Source organism: Crinia signifera, chromosome 3 (assembly GCF_055691185.1).
Source record: "Crinia signifera chromosome 3, ASM5569118v1, whole genome shotgun sequence".
Classification (NCBI taxonomy): Eukaryota; Metazoa; Chordata; class Amphibia; order Anura; family Myobatrachidae; genus Crinia; species Crinia signifera.
The window spans coordinates 75,396,734-75,419,669 of record NC_139219.1 but is presented as its reverse complement, the minus strand read 5'-3'; the positions used below and the strand labels follow the sequence as shown (position 1 = coordinate 75,419,669).

Here is a 22,936-nt window from a genome sequence, read left to right as displayed (position 1 = left end):
CCCTCGCGGGCTCGCTGCGCTCGCCACGCTTCGGGTTCACGTCAATTGTGGGGTGACGACGGGGACATATATAATGTGAAATGGGTCATATTGGCCCATTTCACATTTTTTACTATGTGAGATGGACTTAATCAAGTCCATCTCATCTTGTGCCATTATAATGGCACAAGACCGACGCGATGCTCCCGATTTCAATGTTAAAAAATATTTTAACATTGAAGCCTATGGCAAAATCGCAGGCATCGCGTCAGTCGCGTCGGGGCCAATGTTAACGGTCGCGACCGACGCGATGCCCACGATTTTCCCTTTGCCGGCAAAATGGACCTGATTTCAAAGGAAATCGGGTCCATCGCGGGCATCGTGTACCTTAACTTAAAGGTACACAATGCCCGTGATTGTGGCCGTGCTAGGAAACAAGTACCGAGATAAATTTAAAACTGAAAGTGTAAAAGTAAACTGTTAAGTGGTTGAACAGATTTTTATCTCATTTGATCAGAAATACTGTACAAAAGGAAATATCAACGCGGTAGATTTTGCCTTCATTTTAATGTTCTGCTTGACATCTATGATAGAGGGATATGGATCATTAGATAGACATGAACTAGGTCAACAAGCATTAGGTCAACGCCACTAGGTCGACATGACTGAAGGTCGACATGCAGAAAGGTCGAGATGGATTAGGTCGACAGAGTCATTAGGTCGATACAATCATTAGGTTGACATGGGAAGGTCTACAGTCAAAAGGTCAACATAGGGTTTTTCCCATTTTTGTCCCGAATGTCGACAGTCGACATGAACACTGAAATGTAGCACCGCGTCCCCTCGCATGGCTCGCTCCGCTTGCCATGCTTTGGGCATGGTGCCTTGCTACACTTGACACACACTATTTTATTCTCCCACCACGCCTTAGCGGATGGTAGGGTATGAATGTCAGTTAAAAAAAAAAAGTGAAAACCCCCATGTCGACCTCTGAGTCTTGACTGTTGACCTTCACCATGTCAACCTTTCTGCATGTTGACCTTCAGTCATGTTGACCTTCATGCATGTCGACCTAGTGGTGTCGACCTAATTTTTGTCAACCTAATGCTTGTAGAACTAGTGACTGTATCCCTCCTGATGAAGGGTAACTGTGTTTTGGGCAGGATGTGTAGAATATGTTCAATTCTCACTACCTTTATAACATTACAAATAACTCAATCATTCTGTGTACTGATCCTGTGATTGTCATCCATCAAATGATGGTGAAGGTGTATATATAAGGGTGGTCCAGACCACCCTTACATATGCATGTAGAATTGCAGGGAATTGGGGGCGGGCAGCTGACATCCAGTTATGTCATTGGTCCGCCCACGCACGTGTAATGCTGGGCATTCACATATGCTAATGGGCCAACCCGGCACCACACGCCCCTCTCCACCCCCCACTCACATGGCTTTGTGCGTGCACCCGGCGAACAGACTTTTGGCCAAGTTAGCATGCACCCAGTGTATACACTTCCGCAGACATCGGTCCCCATGCGAATCACGACCACTGCGAATGAACTAGAATAAGGGCCAGTGTGTAAAATCCTATATTACCAAGAATACATGTAACCTAATGACCACACGCACCTGCACCACTTCTATTTGCATTTTGTATTGTGATGGCTTTTTTATATTTATAAGCTTTTTCTTTTATTTTGATGCCTATAGATCCACTAACTGACAATTATTCAATGTGTATAGTATATAAATGTAGATACAGTATGTATCCTCTGACAAATCCAGTGTGCTGGCTGCAGAGAAGTGTTAAAGTGATATATATATGGGCAGTAGGGCTGGTGTAATGGTTAGTATTACCGCCTCACAGCGCTGAGGTCATGGGTTAGATTCCCACCATGGCTCTAACTGTGCAGAGTTTGTATATTCTCCCCGTACTTGCGTGGGTTTCCTCCGGGTAAATAAATAAACATAGGTAAATGTCACTCAGTAGCAGAGATCCAGTATAGTTAGGAGACTGATTACTAGTTCATTCTGGCATTGCTCAGTTGCTTCTATACTGATCTTGCATTCTTTAGATGCATAGTCCTATTTGCTGATCAGAGAGTAGACAGCAAATAATGTACTAATGCAGCTGCTGGACCAGACAATATGTTGCCCACACAGCCACAGCATTACAGAAGAACAGAAATGGCAGGGGAACCCCAATCTTGGTGCCTAGCAGTTAGATGCTGGTTCTGCAGTCAGAAGTGGAGAGAGCACAGCATATATTGGCAAGATCTGCTGCATTTTTAATTATTTGACAAACAGACCCCATTGAGATTCAAAAGTGGTGATGGTCTACAGCAGCAGTTCCCAACCAGTGGTACGTATAACCCTTGGGGTATACGTTGGCCCGCTCGGGGGTGCGTGGCAGCCCATCCTGTAATGATGATGGAAGTCGTGTGGGTTGCTGGGGAGACGGCATTAGGAGGCTCCTCCGTGTCCTCAGCAGCAGGATCTGGTCTACAAACATGGATGGTGGCGTGGGTGGCGGCAGTGTTGCATTCGGCGTAAATCAATTAAGTGGACAAGAAGCCTACAAGCCCAGGTCACTGCTACATTTGCTTTAAAAAAATAAATAAGTGAAACTGAAGGGGTAATATATTTACTGGAATGACCTTGTGGCATCCATTATATTGGACAAACAAAGAGAAAGGCGAAAATCAAACTTGCCGAACATTTATACAATATAAAAAGAAGTTTAAAAACACACAGTGTGTCAAACCTCTTTTCAGAGAAACATGAAAAAAATCCAAGTGGTCTAAAATACATTGCTATACAAAAAGTGAAAAAAGATTAGAGAGGAGACCTGGTCCACTAATTGAAGAAACAAGAAACCAAATGGATATTCAAATATAGATATAGAATTAATTGTAATTTTTATCAATAACCTTCAACATACATTAGTATGATATTGAGTGATACCCATTTTGAAAGTTATCCTTTCATTAATCTTATCATTCTTGAGCTTATTTTATTTTTAATTTTTTATTTTATTTTTTATTTCATTTTTTATTTTTATTTTGTTTTTATTTATTTTATTTTATTTGTATTTACTATTTTTTATTCTTTACCTCATGGATATATTTTTATATTCCTAAAGTTTCCATTATATTATTTTATCAATTGGAAGAATAAATCCCATATTAAATTCCATAAGCACCCCCAAACATGTGTTTACCTCTCTTTCCCAACCAAAACAGTAAATGAGCAAAATGACAGACTTCTGTTTTTATACTACAGGTTGGGTATCCCGTATCCGGGCATCCCGTATCCGAATTATTCCAAAAACTGTGGTTTTTCGGAATAATTTGAATTTTTTTATTTTAAATTTTTTAACCCCCTAACCCTTTTTTTATACTTACCAAGTCCCCCAGCATCCACGGCAGGCCTTCAGCATCCTCTCCAGCGGTCCCAGGAGTGCATTGCGCGTGCATGCGCGCGCGCCAGTGACATCACCGGCGCACCTGGGAACTCGCGTAATGCACTCCTGGGACCGCTGGAGATGCCGGAGACAGTGCTGGAGGCCTGCCGTGAACGCCGGAGGAAAAAGTGGACGCCGAGGGACCATCGGGACAGGTAAGTATGTTTAAAAATAAATATTCCAAAATCCGGAAAAATCCCTTATCCAAAATGCTTGTGGTCCCGAGCATTTCAGATAAGGGATACTCAACCTGTATAAATAAAGTTCATTTTAAAACTTCGCTGGAAGGGCCCCCTGGCATCAGACACTGGGCTGGCTCAGGCACAGAGTTCAATATTTGCAAGAATGGGAGGAGCAAGGTTTTCTTCTTGTAATCCACTTATTGCAGCGCACTGAATTTGAGGTAAAAGTGAGAGGTGCTCAGGTGCTCAATAATGAGGCATTTCCCACTTTGTTAGTGCTGGATTAAAGCTTGTTGATCCTCCTCAGTGGCATCTAAATTTTGTGAGACCCCTCTAATACCATTGATCAATTGATGCAAAACACCTCCTACCTGTGCATGAAGTTGTTACTACTATGGCCCAACATAATAGTACTAATCATAGAGGTTCCCGACGGCCACCCACTATTTTCCCTCGTGGGGGTCCACGACCCCCATAGAGGCAGAATAGAATATGTGGCTCGCGTAGCAAGCCACCGTGCCCGCAAGGGGCTTAGTTGTGCTCACCATGCTGTCTGGGTCCGGCCAGTCGGGATCCCGACTGTCGGACCCCTATAACACACCCTCTTAAAGATACAGCACCTTGAGGCAGTAAATCAGCAGAAACACACACCTGTCTGGACCCATATTCCTTCAGCCAGAGATGGAGCAGCATGGTGGGCTAGTAGAACAGGGTTCCCAGGAAACTTTGCTGAATCTCCTTCACCAGCGCAGCAGGGAGGGCTGGCTCTGGAAGTTTTTCATGGAATGTAACTAAGTTAAAGAAGCCCCAATATAGTCAGAAGTTACTGATAAAGCTAAACAGTGTGATACTATACTCAACACTTTATTTAATATAAAAATTATATATGATAAAAAACAATTTAATAGGTACAAAAAACATAAACAACCATACACAGATATACAATTAAAAACAGTTTTACACTAAGATATCCAGCATTATTGATGGGATGGCAGTGTAATAATATAAAGTCCCATGTGAGTAATTGTAGCTCTTTGTTAATGTCTAAATTTAGACTTCAATGTCCAAGCTCATTTGGATACAATAGCCTTTTGAACAATGTAATTGATTTCAAACGGATATAATTACCAGTCCCGCTGAGCTCCGTAAATTGAGGAGATGGAATGGGGGAGACTAGAAGGATCCACCGATTCCTGCTGACAACCGGCGGGGCTAAGTTGTGGTGATAGCCACCGTCGGGAGCAGGTTTCCAAGGTCAGAGTGGCTTGCGGGAGGATTCCTCTGACATCCGCTTCTACCGGCGGGGCTCAGATGTTGTGTAAGCCACCGTCGGGAGCAGATAGTCCGTCTCCCTCTACCTGAATTCTCCAGATGTCGATTGAAGGAGAAAGGGGAGCTCACACACCGGCCTGATGTTATATCGCTGTAGAGTTCGCCGCAGGTCACTCGCAGCGGGCGGCCGGGTAGCGGTGGTCACTGGAAAGCCGTAGGAATTTGTAGAATAGGCTGGAGCTGGATTTGAGGTGGTATTAACAGAGCTTTGCTGGATGTATGACTAGCTTGACGCGTTTCTCCGTCCTTCAAGCACGACGGTTTCCTCAGAAGCTCAGGTGTCATACTGATCTCACGGTTTAAAAAGGCAGGTTAACCAATCACCTTTCCAAATTAATTACAATGCACCTGTTTCCAATTGGCATGTTCAGTTCAAGGTGTGTTAGAACGGCATATGGTTTGAGTAGGCAAATTTTATAACATCAATGCTGTGGATATCAATATATAATATAGCGCTTTTTGCTAATAATTACATAAAAAGATATATATAAAATAGATTGTATAAACAAAATCAAATCAAATCAATAGCATCATTGAACGTTGTTATAAATACATGTAACTAGTGCTTATGCACTCATATACCCTTATAAGGCACGAATGGCTCAGTGACAAGAGAACGGGCCAACATTCAGACAAGTAGCAACCAATGTTCCCTATAATTTTACGAAGGCTGTGTGCGGCAAAAGATTTTGGCTGTGCAACTTTGGAAGGAAATTTTAAATTTTGTGCGTCACTTATATATAACTGGAAAATGACGTTCAGCATTTGTGTTAACTTTACTTCAAAATGATATTAAACATTTAAACATTCAAAACACAGCACACAATGTAGTTAACGGGTGAAACACACATTAATTGAGTCCACAACTGCAAAAAAGGATCTCTGCTGCTTTGTGCGCTCTGTTGTAATGTCTGTGCGCACGCTCGTCGAGTTGTGTGCGCGCGCACGTGCGCACAGCTTAGAGGGAACACTGGTAGCAACCCCATAGGTTCAAGACCCGGCAATGACAGTTTCCATATTTTAATCTAATTCTTATCAGAATTAATAGAGGAATCAGAAGAGGACGACAGATGTTTTTAACATCATAAAAAGCAAATGGTTCAAAGGTAAGAGCGTGGGCTATCACACAGAGACGCGCTCGCTTCACAGGTTCAACTCCTTATCTACACATATATCCACTCTATATTCTCTATATTTATACATTTATTTATTTATATATATACTACAACCTTTGCTAATATTTATGACAATAATTAAATAAACTAAACCAAGTATAGAGGATATGTGTCCATATTTTTTTAGCGACTCAACATGCAATTCTAAAGTGCATTATACAATATAAATGGAAAACAAATAAACAGAACACTAGAATACATTTGTGTATATCAGGCTCCTATGTACACACATTAACCTAACATATTCCTTATGTATATTTATTGTTATTAAATGAATCCAGCTGTATGGACTGTATGGTGACTATTATCCAAACAGCTAGATTCATATTTAGAAGGATTTCTTTCATATCTAAAGTAGGTAAAAGGTGGTATATGGTCGGCAGAAAATGAGAGAAAGGGGGGGAAAAAAAGGGGGGGAGAAGAAGCTCCCAAAAAATGAGCAATAAAAAAAATGGAAATGAAAAATAGGAATGAGAACATATCCTCATCACCTCAGAATTTTTATACATTATTTAATTCAATATTGTCATTTAGACCAGCAGGAAAGAGGGTACCAAGGGAAAATATCCAAAATGCTTCTCGAGCACATAATCTGTCATATCGGTCGCCGCCTCTCAATGTATATTCTATATGTTCAATCCCCTGCAAATTCAAGACTCGCAGGTCTCCATTATGTTTCTGTTTAACATGTTTTGATAATGAATGATTGAGCACCCCTTTCAAGATATTTCTTCGGTGCTCCAAAAATCTTCTATTCAATGTGCGAATGGTGCGGCCCACATATTGGGACCCACACACACATGTAATTAGGTATATTACATATGAGGTTTGGCAACTGATATGACTTTTTATATTGAATGATGTTCCTGAGCATGATGAGATGAAACAATTATTAGGTTCTTTAATATATTGACATGTCATACATTTACTCTTTTTACATTTGAAACACCCCTTTATTTTTTCTGCTCTTGCATTATCATTATTTTCACGTTTAAAGTGACTGGGTGATAAGATATCTTTTAGTGTTCTATTCTTTTTAAATATTATTTTTGGAGCTTCTTCTAAATAAGGGGCCAGTATATTATCACATTTAAGTATCCTATAATTTTTATTTATAATTTCTCTTAATTGATCAGAGTATGTGTTAAATTTAGAGATAAATAATGGATTATCTAGTGTTAGTTGTTTATTTTTGGTTTTTGAATCTAAGAGAGAAGCTCTCTCTATTTTTTCACTTTCCAGTATGGCTTGATCTAATAACCAATCTGGATATCCTTGATCAGAAAAGGTCTCTCTCATTTCCTCCATCTGCTGTTTGTATATATAATCTTCAGAACAATTCCTTTTTATCCTACAAAATTGTTTTTTTGGGATATTATTGACCCATGGTTTGTAGTGACAGCTTTGGTAATTTAGGTATTTGCTATTATCCACCTCCTTCCTATATGTTGCAGTTGTAATGCAGTTGTTTTTGATGGTAATGGCTATATCCAAGAAATTTATCTGTTTACTGTCATTCCTCTATTAATTCTGATAAGAATTAGATTAAAATATGGAAACTGTCATTGCCGGGTCTTGAACCTATGGGGTTGCTACTTGTCTGAATGTTGGCCCGTTCTCTTGTCACTGAGCCATTCGTGCCTTATAAGGGTATATGAGTGCATAAGCACTAGTTACATGTATTTATAACAACGTTCATTGATTTGATTTGATTTTGTTTATACAATCTATTTTATATATATCTTTTTATGTAATTATTAGCAAAAAGCGCTATATTATATATTGATATCCACAGCATTGATGTTATGAAATTTGCCTACTCAAACCATATGCCGTTCTAACACACCTTGAACTGAACATGCCAATTGGAAACAGGTGCATTGTAATTAATTTGGAAAGGTGATTGGTTAACCTGCCTTTTTAAACCGTGAGATCAGTATGACACCTGAGCTTCTGAGGAAACCGTCGTGCTTGAAGGACGGAGAAACGCGTCAAGCTAGTCATACATCCAACAAAGCTCTGTTAATACCACCTCAAATCCAGCTCCAGCCTATTCTACAAATTCCTACGGCTTTCCAGTGACCACCGCTACCCGGCCGCCCGCTGCGAGTGACCTGCGGCGAACTCTACAGCGATATAACATCAGGCCGGTGTGTGAGCTCCCCTTTCTCCTTCAATCGACATCTGGAGAATTCAGGTAGAGGGAGACGGACTATCTGCTCCCGACGGTGGCTTACACAACATCTGAGCCCCGCCGGTAGAAGCGGATGTCAGAGGAATCCTCCCGCAAGCCACTCTGACCTTGGAAACCTGCTCCCGACGGTGGCTATCACCACAACTTAGCCCCGCCGGTTGTCAGCAGGAATCGGTGGATCCTTCTAGTCTCCCCCATTCCATCTCCTCAATTCACGGAGCTCAGCGGGACTGGTAATTATATCCGTTTGAAATCAATTACATTGTTCAAAAGGCTATTGTATCCAAATGAGCTTGGACATTGAAGTCTAAATTTAGACATTAACAAAGAGCTACAATTACTCACATGGGACTTTATATTATTACACTGCCATCCCATCAATAATGCTGGATATCTTAGTGTAAAACTGTTTTTAATTGTATATCTGTGTATGGTTGTTTATGTTTTTTGTACCTATTAAATTGTTTTTTATCATATATAATTTTTATATTAAATAAAGTGTTGAATCAACACAGTGCGCTCTCTATATCCCTATTTATTTTGTTCCATTGAATTTATTTTCATGTGGGAGCAGCATAATTATATATAGCTGTGGCCTTAAAGAGACCATCACTAATTGCGCCCGATATACTTTTTTCTATAGAAGTATTTCTGTTCTTGATACTATACTCACTCTTCCCCTGGAATATGTAATTGATATTTAGTTAAAACACTGAATACAATGTTGTTAATATATCCTGGAGATGTTTCATGTTTACAAATACCTTTTCTTAAATCTTCCCCAAGTTATGCATTTATCCCATTTCATTTTTCTATGCAATTAGATGCCTAATAATGCTGGGTTGGCAATTGCCTGTGATCTTTGCTCTTGTTTATTTTTTGTGGGCTTTACAATCGACCAAGTTGCTATGTATATTTTTCATATTGCAGACTCCAGTGATTTTTTTTCATGGGTGCATCTGTATCAGCTTCTGTTAAGACATCCATGAGATGGTTACAGTATGTCTGAACTTCTAAAAGTTCGTAGGGAGCCTTGTACTGAGGTTGTGGCCAAAATGTGGGACTGAGCTCCCATGAAGGTGCAGGGATTGTCCAAGAACTGAAGCCCTCAGTGACTAGTCTGGGCCCTTACCCCAATATAGCACACTGATGGGGCTCTGATGTATTTTAGTCCCAGGATCATAACTAGGGGTCTACAAGCAGTGCCATTAAATAGGGTGCAGGGCCTGGTGAGCAGTTCCTTTACTGTCAATGGCACCCTGTAACCTACACAATGTCCTTAGGATGCTCCAGATGCACTCCCGGAGCTGGGATATTCCTGATCTTCCTTGTCCCCAACCGGGAACACATGATTTTATTACATCAAATCGAGGGCTCAGCAAAGGGCATATCATAGCCCTGCTAGAGCAATACTTGGTCCTTCAGGCTGTTAAATTAATTGCTCTCAAATTAAAATATAAAAACATATTGTGCTAAAGCATATTCTATGTACAGTACATGATTTGCTTTGAAGAATATATTGCAACATACAATAAAAGCAAATACTTAAGCAGCCAAGCTGGTGGTACTGTAAAGATGCATATTAATTGTTAGTTGCTTAACTTGCCCCCAAATATTCACACATTATGAAAACATAATTATAAGGACCTCTTTTACCCACTCAGTCACCCATGCAGCCACTCAAAACTCTATATCCAGAGGACCCAATGCTTTTAGAACCTGCTTTGTATAAATTAGGGATGTACACCGGCCACTTTTTGGGTTTTGGGTTCTGATTACCTTGAGGTTTTGGGTTCTAATGGGTTTTGCCAAAACACCTCCTAAATGTTTTGTGTTTGTTTTTTGGGGTTTTGGGTTCTGTTTTTTGTTAAAAAAGCATAAAAACTTCTAAAATCACAAATTTTTTTTTTTTTTGCTCCTACATAGCGTATGCATATGCACTCATTTCCAGTCTATTCTGAACACCTCACAATATTGTTTTTAGGGAAAAAGGTTGCACCGAGGTAGCTGGATAACTATGCTAAGCCACTCAAGTGTGCAGCACAAACATGTGGCTCATGTAAGAGTGGCACTGCAGTGGTAGATACGGGAGTACTAGGCACCAGACAGGTAGATACGACAATACTAGGCACCAGACAGGTAGATAAGGCAGTACTAGGCACAAGACAGGTAGATAAGTCCGCAATACTAGTATATGTGCAACAGCAGAATTTATAATAATTACTTTTATTATTAGGTACTAGTGGCACTCAGTGGCACATGTCAGTGCACCAGCAGGATGGAATTATTTTTTACAGTCACACGCAGCACAAGTATTATTTTTTAATTAAATTATATATAGCGGCCTAGTATGTAGTGGTACCACTAGGTAGGTACACTTAGGCAGTAACACTGCCAGTGGCAACAGTGGAGTGAGTAAATAATACTGGCAACCTCTATTCACCAAATTCAGTGCAGGCTACACCAGTGGACTATACATAATTAAATTAATTAAGTATTAATAATAATATAGCAGCCTAGTAGGTAGAGAAACTAAACTACTAGGTAGGTAGGCAGTAGCACTGCCAGTGGTCACCACAAAAGGCAGTTACACATCACCAGTAGCACACTCTTATGCAGTGCACCAGCAGAATTTATAATAATTAATTTTATTATTAGGTACTGCTTGGCAGTGGCACTCAGTGGCACACGTCAGTGCACCAGCAGCATGGAATTATTTTTTAAAGTCACACGAAGCACAGGTATTATTTTTAATTAAATTATATATAGCAGCCTAGTATGTACTAGGTAGGTACACTTAGGCAGTAGCACTGCCAGTGGCAACAGTGGACTGAGTAAATAATACTGGCAGATTCAGTGCAGGCAGCACCAGTGGACTATATATATATATATATATAATTAATTATTAATATAATATATAATATATATATTACAGCACAGCACCAGAGGTAGGCCCCAGCACAGAGGCTGTAGTACTACAAGTACACAGTTGGACTGTCCTCCTTGCTAGGGAGATCCCACCCTAAGCAGAGAGGAGAACAGAGTACACAGCAGCACTGAGGGAGACAGCCCCAGCGAATAAAATAATTACAGCACAGCACACCAGAGGTAGACCGCACAGAGGAGACAGTAGTACTACAAGTACACAGTTAGACTGTCCTCCTTGCTAGGGTGATCCCACCCTAAGCAGAGAGGAGAACAGAGTACACAGCAGCACTGAGAGACAGCCCCAGCGAATAAAACATATTGCGTTCAAGGTCAAGCTCAAGCTCAAGTTTAAGCCCCAGCAGCAACACCAACACACCCTCCCCCAACCCACTACTAGACTGGAGTGAAGATGGCGGGAGCGGCAGCTGCTATTAAAAGCCTTGCGAAATCCGGCGCCGGGCGATGACGTTCTGCTCACGCGGACGGACCCGAGTCAGGCGGGAATTTCCGAGCGCTGCTCGGAACCGGGCTCGGAATGATGACGTCCGTGGGGGCTCGAATCTCTGGAATCCGAGTCTGCACATCTCTAGTATAAATAATGTAAAATTGCCATGAGAGATTGTTAGTGTCATCCAAATGCCGATACCTGAAAAAAAATGTGCAAATATAAATTTGTCAATAGGTTATAAATTATTCTACAAATGATTTTACTTTAACGCAATAAATTAAGTCACACTGAAAAAAGCTAGTTATTTATAATGTATTAGAAGATACGAAAGAAGAAATTAATATAAATAAGTGTTACTTAATTTATTAACTCATAAGTAAAAAGATAAAATACAGTAATAAAAACAACCACAATTATGTTTCCTTTAAAGAAAATCCTAGTGAACACAGCACTATTAGTGGAATAGTTCAAAAGTGCAAGGTACTGTAGCAATAGAGTCACTGCTAATATGTCTTCACTCAGGTGTACAGCGCTATGCTCAACCTCCATTACAATATCTCACCACAATTAGGTGTGCAGTCCTCCAATGTGGGGCTGGAACCCCTAAATAGGCTGATGCCGACAATGGTAGATAACTTTTAACTTTTTAAACTTTTTTATCTTATCTTTTGAGCTGCTCTCACAGGGGTAATTTACTAAGATGGGAGTTCTATTTAAGATGGGATGTTGATAGCAACCAATCAGATTTTACTTTTTATTTACCCCAAAGTCTCAATTAGCCTATGGTAGCCTGTTTCCTTTTTGATTCATAACAGTTGCAATTTTCTTGTCTGTACCAATGAAAATCATCCAGAGAAAAGAGCTACAGATTTAAAATTAATTTCCACTTCAATACACCTGTGTACAAATGATGTACAAACAAAGCCCATAAAATAGTAATATAGGCAAATGTCTTTAAATTAAATTTCAATTTCAAATTTTAAAACCCAGAGAATTAAAACTTTACAGACTTAGAGAACGGAGCCTGAATGCTGTTTAAATATACATTCAACATTAAAGTCCCTTTACTGCAATCCCTATTTCCAGTATCCTACAAAAACAGTAGTGTTTATTGATTTCATCATTGACTGTCCTCACCTTTCGCTGAGTCCCACAGACTTATCTACCTTAACAAAATCTGCACATGGTCACAAATGTGAGCTGGCTTGGTGCAGAAATTGCTCCTCTTTTAATCAGCAAGAAGACTCTTTACCTGATAATAACTAGACATACATTATATGTTCTAAACATTACATAATAAGACTGGGGAGCTGACTTCTGTTTAATGTGACTCAGTCAGAGTCAGATGCATGCACAAAGGTTCTCTGGACACATAGGCGGAATGTGTAGAGGTCTGAGGAGCATATGAATAGACCTGATGGCTAAGTCAGAAGGTTTGAGGGACATGTAACTAATCTGAGTGATATGTTGGGGTATCTGACAGACCTGTGTCGAAGGTATGTATGAGGAATATGGAAGAGTTCTGATGACCAAGTAGGGGAGGCATTTTGGGAAGGTCTAATGGAAATATGAGGAAGTCTAAGGGGTATGTGGTGATGTTTGAGGAGTGTGAAGATATGACTGTATGGGCATGTTGGTAGGCTACAACGTCTTGGAGGCACATGGTAGATCTGATTGGCACGCAGGGCTATTTTAGAGCAAGGGAGGAGCTTTTTGAAATGAGCGATGTTGCCATGCTGAGACAGTTACAAGGGATGTTTTTTAATTCCGAAAATTAACAGTAATGTGCAACCTTTTTGAATATTGTGAACTGCATATTCTGCCCCTGAAAGATACATATTTACATTTAAAAAAAATATTAAATAAAGTAATTGCTCAATACCCAAATCTAAACTCAATCAACAACTTAGGAAAGGCAAAACATTACTGTAATCATTATTTCATAAAAGGAACTGTTACCATGTGCAGCTAACCAGGAACCTATAGGATTTAAGAGAAACCCTTTCCTACATATTGCATTCACTACTGTGAGACATATTCCATTACTTTTGATGTTTATTTTCCACACATAGAACATAAAATATGAATATCTATACACAGTATCACATTCATTATTTTTTATCAAATGATGTTTAAATCAATATTTACAATCTTGTACCTATTGATTTCCCAATAAAAACTTCATTATAAAGTCATTTTACACTTATCATATCATTCAGTGTGCTAAAATATGATGTACACCTCATAAAATACAGTAATAACAAAACAGAATTACACAAAGCTTACATTATTACCTTTACTATAAAACTAATAAGTGTAACTTTTGCTTAATGTAATTTTTAGCTGTTTTATATTTCAAAAAATAATTTGAAGATTGAGTCTAACAGACTTAAAAAAAAAACTTTTCATATAGATGTTGAAAGGTTGTAAACTATTTAATATCCACACCTTAATTTAGTTTAATGGGCAGTATTGACTAGTAAAGTGTTTGAGCAATTGCATACTTAATTTTTTTACAAAACAGGAAGGAAAGAAGAAGAAAAATTCTGGTTTTTGAGACAAAGTACATTTATTCTGTGTCTGGGGAATGACAGTGTTCTGAATAACAGTAACCAACAGCTTGGAGACCCTAATTAGAAATAATGAGATATGCTTTGTAGAAATCACAGAATTAGATGGATAAAAGAAGTTTCACATCATGAGAGGTTAACACAAGCATATACTGGATAGAGGAGCAAAGCACACATACATTGCAGACTCATTATTCCAGACTGACCCAAAGGCAGAGACTGTTATTGGTTCAGGGAATTTTCTCAGAGTGTTTCAGTGCAAAGTTACAAAAGATAAGGACATGCCTGTGAAAACTGCCAAATTAATGAGGTTGGAAACTTGTTTGAAATATCCCAATGACCTCGCAGATGTGATGCTTATTAAGATATCAGCATTGGGGTTTCTTGTCTTTTTTTCATGTCTGTTGGACTGTTGTAAAGTTTTGCAGAGGCGTAGTCAACAGTCCGTGAAGGTGTCTCCATCCTCTTTGACATACCAGAGCATTTTTCACATGAATTCGTAAAATCAAAACCAACATGCATATCCAGTTTTGTTTGCGGGCATGTTTGCAAAACATTGTAGGCGAGGCAGTCAAATTTGATTAAGTCATCTAGGTAGAGATTGCCGCCTCCTACGTGACAAATCACGAAGAAGCGCTGGTAGTGTGCCAGCAGCGACTCAAGTTCTAGAACATTGGAGAAAGTTCTTAGCGGAGAATGCTAGCTAAATTCTTTAGAAATGCCAGTCAAAGGCTATTTCTGGAACTGTCTATGTGCTGAAAAGCAACGGCATCACCGTGGGCAACTTTCAATGTAAAATTCAATGAACTTATTAGTTTATTACTAACATCCATGTAATATCTGACTCTTTTATTGTCAACTCTCATTGTTAATGCAACAAGGCACTGTAAATTTGAGAGACACATAGTGATGGCATTAAAACTATCTTTTACATTATCCTGACCACAAATACAGAAATACTTTTTTATGATACTCAGGCATTGTTTGTATTCAGTATATAATTCTATGATTCATAAACATATTTTGTATAATACATACAAACATTTTTCGGGCATATGTAGAACAGTTTTAGCAAATTCATAACAAAAATTATGATTATCCTTTACAACGCAGTTACTATAAATGTATTATTAAGGAACATTAATACTTATTTAAGCTACTGTAATAACTATTCCTTGTGGTCATCTATAGCAATTCTATATCTGCAACCATTACGATTTTTTTAAATCCTTCAAATAGCACAAGTACGTCTAATAAATTGATAAGTATCTAGAACACAATGTTGTCTGTAGATCTAAAGTTCATAGAAACAAACTAGAAAAAAAGATGCACGACATATTAAAATGGGTTAAATATTAAATATAGCAAGAAAATAAATTTCCATTTCTTCAATACATGTTGTTACATAGAATTTTTAATCAGCCTAGATTAGATTTATTTTAACTATAATACACTGATGCTAAAAGAAAATCCAAATTTTATAACAAGGTAAATAAATAAAAATATAACATCTCTGAATGGATTAAAAAAATGACCCACATACATGATGGATACCTAAGGTTTCAAGGTCAAATTTGGTCGGTGAATTTATTTATATTTTTTACTGCATTATTTCGTTTTTGCTGACCTATTTAATTAAAATATTATATAAAAACTGTTGGATGCCAATTTGATATAAAGTGATATTTCTTTCTTCAGAAAAAAAATATTGTGTGTGTGGGCTTATATTACTAAACATTTAGCAGGTTGCTGTTCCCTTTGTTATTTTATAAAATGTATGCATTATTTCTATCAGCTAAAATAGTACATGGACATGAAATACAAATATTAAACAGGGTTATGAAATAAAAATGTAAACTTTAAAATTTGAATGTTTTTTTTAAATTATATTCATTGTCCATACATATCTAATTTATTTGAATAATCTTTTAATTGTAAAATTTTTGACACATTTGTCAAATATAATTTGTAGTGTGTACATATATTTAAATACCTTTCTCAGCTTTGTAGTATAAAATGATGTACTAAACAATAAAAAAAATCTTCAACAGTTATAAATATAAGTAATCACAGTAGAATATGTATCATGGGAAGCAAAAAAAACTGAGTTTATAGTAGAATAGATACAGTAACATACGATTGAGCAAAAATGTCATACACTGTATTACAAAATATTTTTACACTCTTATAAATCTTATGATTTTTTATATAGTAAATTATCATTTGCTTTAAAGTAAATGTTAATGCAAATAATATGCACTTTTACCCTCTAAAATAACATCTCAAAGCTTACAATAATTCATAGCTATGGCGAGTTATAATTACATATACTATTATAACACAAGCACACAAAACTTGTTTACTAAAGTTCTGTTAAAGTTACCAGAGCTTGGGAACATTCCTTTTTTAGCAGAAAATGTTGCTAGCTAGAATTAAATAACATCTTATACTGTTAAAGATCTTGTGCGTATTATTCTGTATGTATATATATATATATATATATATATATATATATATATATATATATATACAGTATATAGATCTATATATATATATATATATATATATATATACATATATATATATATTATGATGATTGATTCTATATGCTTCATGTATTATTGGTTTTGTAGACTTTTTATCCCTTACATCCAATTTTTACTACTATAATTTATACTAGTTTTTTATTAATGTATTTGCACATTAATTAAGCCTTCTGATATAGATAATTTAAAGTCAATAATGTGGCATATTTAAAATCCACATTCTCTTAAGGTAAAATTTGTTTGCAAAATATAGACTACAGTACAGTATGTCTATTAAAAGTTATATTGTAAAACAAAAGTTTTAGTTTCCTATCTTAATGATATAAACAGGTGTAAATATCAGAATTTAGACTTTTCTGTAACTTGAGAAGCTATAATAAAAATTGCAATAAAATCTGATTTGTTCGTACAATATATGTTTACCACCTGTGCATTAACTGACAATTCTTACTATATGAAATATGAATAAATTATAATACATATAGTGTCTACAAATCTCATCAATAAATTAAAAATAATACGTGATTTAATTTACATTTCTGATTTCAGGCAGTAAAATGCTTAGGCAGAGTCATCTACAGATCACCAAAAGACTAGAAGTTACAGTGGCACAAAATTGTTAAAAATATGAAGAATTTCAAATATGTTTTTCCCATACTTCGGAAAAAAAATGTTTAAACGTGATAAATGTGATAAAAACATATTTTTTTCTTCCATTTCCTGGAATTAATGTGAATTTGTGTATGTGATCATATCTCAATCTCTTCATCAAAAAGTAAATTTGTAAAATAAAATTCAAATCCTTTTCTCATTATTGAATTTAGATGACCAGTTGCAATTATCTTTTTGTGTCTTATACATATAATCAAACTGGAACATTGGATCATGTTGTGTGAATAAAAAAGTGAAAAAAGGTAAATATTGGTAACAATATAATACAATTATTATTACCAATACACATTCATCATACAAGAAATCATGCAGGAAACATACCAAGCACTTGAAAAGGTCATACATTGATTACCCATTTCCTTACATCAGGGCCAGATTAAGATGTGTAGGGGCTCTTAACAATAAAATAGACTGGTGATGTTTATAAAAAGTATAATATATACATATTCCCAGCACCATGCACCAGATCACATTATGCCACACAGAAACCACAAATCAAATATGCCTCACTGCCCAGCTATGTGTGGGGAGCCCCTGGGTAACCAACCCAGCTGCCCTTCTGTTAATCCCACTTTAAACATTGCAAATAAAAAAAATCTTACAATAAGTCAAAATCATATTTAAAATGATCACTCTGTTATATAAAATTATTTTACTCAATATATAATCCAAAGATGGCAGAAATGTAACTGTAAAGTCACTCTTATCAGGCTACAAATTCCATCTAAATAGACCAAGCTGGGGATCAGAATGATTAACAACCAAAGAGGCAGCCACTAACAGTAAGGATGATGGTTCCCCATTCAAATCTAATCCCAGCAGGAGAACAAAGCTGTTTTCTTAACCCTAACAAGATCTGTCATTAAAAGTTACTGGAGCTTGACTTTTTTCTTTTACTGGGAATAACCCTTGGCCGGTGCTTTGGGTCAAATTTTCTTTGGATGCAGATGAGTGGTTGTCCCGCTGCTTATTCGTCCTTTGTTGCTTTCAGCAGGATAATGATGAGAGGTCTGTTGTACTGGTTCATCAGAAGGCTGGCTGCTGGACAGAAAACACAGGACTTGGTCATCCATGGCAATTACCATTGTACGATGCAGGCACCAATCTTGGATTAACCTCTTTTACTTATCACAGACTGTTGAACAAAATATTAACCCCCAAATATGAAACTAATATAATCAAATAATTCTAAAACTTTACTTAGTTTGTGACTTGCTCATAAATGAATATATATATATATATTTATATATATATATATATATATATATAAACAGAGATATATCCGGCACTCAAAACAGCATACTGTAACTTGAACGGGTGCCCCCTATAATCACTGTCGCCTTAGCCCAGCAATCACACATACCATATTCTTGTAGTATATATATATTTACTATGTTTGAAAATTCAGATTATTTTATATACTGTATTATAAATGATGACTTCACAGCAGTTATGGTTTTGATTTGTACCATATGTGTGGACTTTGTATGTTTTTTTGTGTGTTTTCATGAGTTTTCTTCACGTACCGTATATACTCGAGTATAAATCGACCCGAATATAAGCCGAGGCACCTAATTTTACAACAAAAAAACTGGGAAAACTTATTGACTCAATTGGGACCCTCACTCGAGTATAAGCGAGGGGGGCTTTTTCAGCATAAAAAAATATTCTGAAAAAGTAGGCTTATACTCGAGTATATATGGTACTCAAGTTGCTATACATGCTCCAAAAAATAAATGATAGGTTAACTTGCATGTGATGAAAGCTACCCTTTGTGTGTCCACAGAGCCAACGATAAAAGGAATGGCCCCTCATACATTTTGGTCCTAGGCTCCCCTCTGCTTGATAGGTGGTCTTTCAAGAATATAGTCATCAAGCAATGTACAGTAAGTGCATAACAAAACATGCTGTATACAATAACAACATGAATAATCTGTCTAAAACAGACGAAAAATCTATATATGAAAGAAAAAAATATATAAATTTCCTATTAGAGGTATATGAACTAATGGAGGTGTAAAATCTAAGCAGAACATAATTGGATCACTGCAGGTTCATTGATAAAGAAACCCAGAACAAAAGAGCCTCAAGATCAAAAATGACAACTATCCCTCATACAGGGGGTTATTTTGATTTACTTGGAACGGCACAATCATTCACTAATGGACAAAACCATATGCACTGCAGGTGGGGCTGATGTGCAGAGAGAGTTAGATTTGGGTGTTTTTTTGTTCTATTGTTTTATTGTTTCTGTGCAGGATAAATACTGGCTGTTTTATTTTTACACTGCAATATAGATATCAGTTTGAAGTACACCCCCCCCCCCCATTTAACTCTCTCTGCACATGTTACATCAGCCCCACCTGCAGTGCATATGGTTTTGTCCATTAGAGAGTGATTGTGCCTTTCCAAGTGAATCAGAATAGCCCCCTTAGTCCATTAGTCTCATATTGCCTTCTCCACAGTTCTCAATACTGCCTCAGTCTCAATGCACCCATTAATGCTTACCTTTAATTGTGGCAGCCTGGATTCTCTACCACTCTGCTCCACTCTGGACTCACTATGCTGCACAGATAGGAAGTGATCATAGAACTTGCTCCCAATGTCTCCACAGATTTCTTAGACAGGGATTTGAGGAATCACATCATAAGCCATTAACTATTTCCCTTCAGTGTCCCCAATAAATCTCTCTTGTCACATTCCACTCTGCATAGTTAGGGCCATGATGGTAATCAAACCTATGACCTCAGTGCTGTCAGGCAGTAATTCTAGCACGGACGGTATAATGTTTAGCATTACTGCCTCACAGCGATGTGCAGAGTTTGTATATTTTCCTAGTAATTGCGTGGGTTTCCTCCGGGCACTCCAGTTTCTTCCCACAATCCAAATATATACTGGTAGGTTAATTGGCTGCCAACAAATTTAACCCTAGTATGAATGTGTGTGCATGTACATGTGGTAGGGAATATAGATTGTAAGCTCCACTGGCGCAGGGCTTCATGTGAATGTTCAAATATTCTCTGTAAAACGCTGTGGAATATGTATGCGCTATATAAGAAACTGTTAATAAATAGGCTGATATATACTGAGCCTTGAAATATGATAAAATGTAGAGTGCAAAAAAGAAAGGTGGGGAAGCAGCACTGATATCTGTTACATAACAATTTTGAATAAAAATCAAATAAAACAGATTGCACTGTGTGACTGGATGCCTGCCCTTACGCTCTGGCTACGCCCTTTGGGTCCACAGATGGTGGTTCCTGGTCTCACGGGACCTGGCCAATAGGGGATTCCCCGTTACCATCAGTAAATGCCTGTTACTGACTCCGCCCGCTATGCAGTGGGCGGGGATATAGCTGCCACCACCAAACTCCTACTACGTGGTGGCTGGGACCAGCCCAGCTGCAGGGGCTCCTTAACACTGGACTGGCTGCGCTGGGAAGCCGGCTTCCAACCTGCGGTGCACAGACTCTTGGCTGTGGCAGTTCCCAGCACACCGCCTTGTAGCAGCGGCTTCTGTACCGCTGCAGCCTGGGACAGCATCCTGGCTGCAGCGTCTCCCAGCACACCGCTCGGCCATGCCACATTCCCTCTCCACTGGAGGATGGGAGTTACAGCTGGACAGCGTCGGGGTTGCCGGAGGGAAACTGGGGCCACGGCGCCCATACAAAATGTGAATAAAATATATTTTTTAATTTGGCGCCAAGCGTTCCTTGTCCAAGATGGTGTTGCAGCACAGAGGATTAACTCCTTCAGTGCTGTGGCCGCCATTTTCCACGTGTGCCAGGGTCTCCAGCCACAGACAATAAAATAAAATCTACTTAATATAGTACATTATGTGACCAAATATTAAAAGAAAACATTCTTGGTATATAACTATAATGCATATGCAGAATAAAGCCTCAAACTAAAAGAATATTAGGCTGTCCGTTCCTATAATGCCTCAGATGAGGGACCAAAACACAGTCAGAAAAATATGTAATTACCTTCCACCTTGGCTGGAAGTCAATGTGTCCTTGTCTCCCAAAGGCTTGAAACTTGGACATATGAAGCTGGAATATTGTCCAAATTGAGGGAGTGGTGTACCACACTTGTAGTCAATTGAGGTGGTAGAGATGTCCTTATTCCGGGTGCAGTGGAGAGTTATGTCACCTGAGGCTGGTCGGGTCAGTTCAAAGCATGTAGGTGTGGGCAAATGGCGAATGCGTTTCACCATCTCAGCGGCTTCCTACAAGGTGATGGTATTTTCGCCATTCAAGGATTTGCATATGGATCTGCAAGTGGATAGTGATCTGCGTCAAATTCGCAAATTTGCACGGGGTGTTTTCTCTTTCTGTCTGGGCGGTGGCTTTCTACTCTCAGTCAACTGTAACTTCTTAGATTAGCGACGTATGCTGAATAAGCCCCTATATGTGGTTGCTTAGGTAAGTACAATTTTTGATGTCTCAATGTGCAATTTAAAAGCTGGGTCATTCTTCTAAAACAAAGCTGCAATTTTTAGAACAAGAACCCTTAATTCATTAGCCTCTCATCCTATCCAGAGACACTTTCCACCTTTGGCTAAAATATGAATAATACCTAGCTCTTTTCTATGAATTTCGTAAATCAATTTTGCAACCTTTGCCTTTATCAGTGCTACTTTTAAGTACCTTAATAATGTATACACTTTATTTTCACATAATAATGTATCTACAAACTACAGTGAAATAAATGTAATTTCCCCTTCCATCTCCATGTCGCTGTTGCTGTCTCTCCATTTCCTTCTCTCCTGTGGCGCTCCATCCATGGGCGGATCCAGGAGAAAATTAAAGGGGGGCTCTATGATAGGAGAGGGTTTGGGAGGGGGAAGGTGTTAGTGGTGCCAGTGTACATGCTAAGGGAGCGGCGAGAGAGAGGAGAGCAGAGAGAGGGCGGGAATGGGATTTAAAAATAGGCCCTGGCGTTTAACGTACACAGGCCCACCTTGGCGACAAAAGTGAAGTATGTAGTTCTCCGCACGTCAAAAAAGGGGGGGTGGCCACTCAAAAGGGGGCGTGTCCCTGAGTGTAGTGTACCACACATATACAACTTCTACACATTATGCAACAAAATACTAGACCCCATTATACAGATGGAGCGCCCCTGGTTCTTGGCCGGGGATCGCCAGCATGCTTGCGCTTGCGATCACCGGTGCAGAGGCGCCTGCCCATCTCCACTTCAGGGAGACGGGCAGAGATAGGGGGGACGGCGGGCAGCGAGGGGCACCGGGGCACCGGGGGAGGTGGCAGGGGAGGCGGCAGGCGGTGGTGCGCGTGGGCCCCTGGCGAGAGTCAGCCGCTGGGGGGGGCTGGCGATAGAATCGCCAGGCCCTGCAAGAAAGAGGCCTGGCTCCATTTGTACTTGCCCCTTACACATGCCAAATGGAATGAGCCAAAATTTACATAATGTCTCACGGATTGAGCCAAA

At 38.5% G+C, this 22,936-nt stretch overlaps 1 long non-coding RNA gene across 1 annotated transcript in view; it reads left to right on the top strand.

Moving 5' to 3' along the window:
• The window catches only part of LOC146063558 (uncharacterized), a 97,691-nt gene extending 80,123 nt beyond the window's left edge, over nt 1-17,568 (top strand). Inside the window, exon 5 of the long non-coding RNA XR_014471614.1 lies at nt 17,369-17,568. This is a non-coding gene — a long non-coding RNA (uncharacterized LOC146063558). The remainder of the gene's footprint in view (nt 1-17,368) is intronic.
• Nucleotides 17,569-22,936: the final 5,368 nt, after the last annotated feature.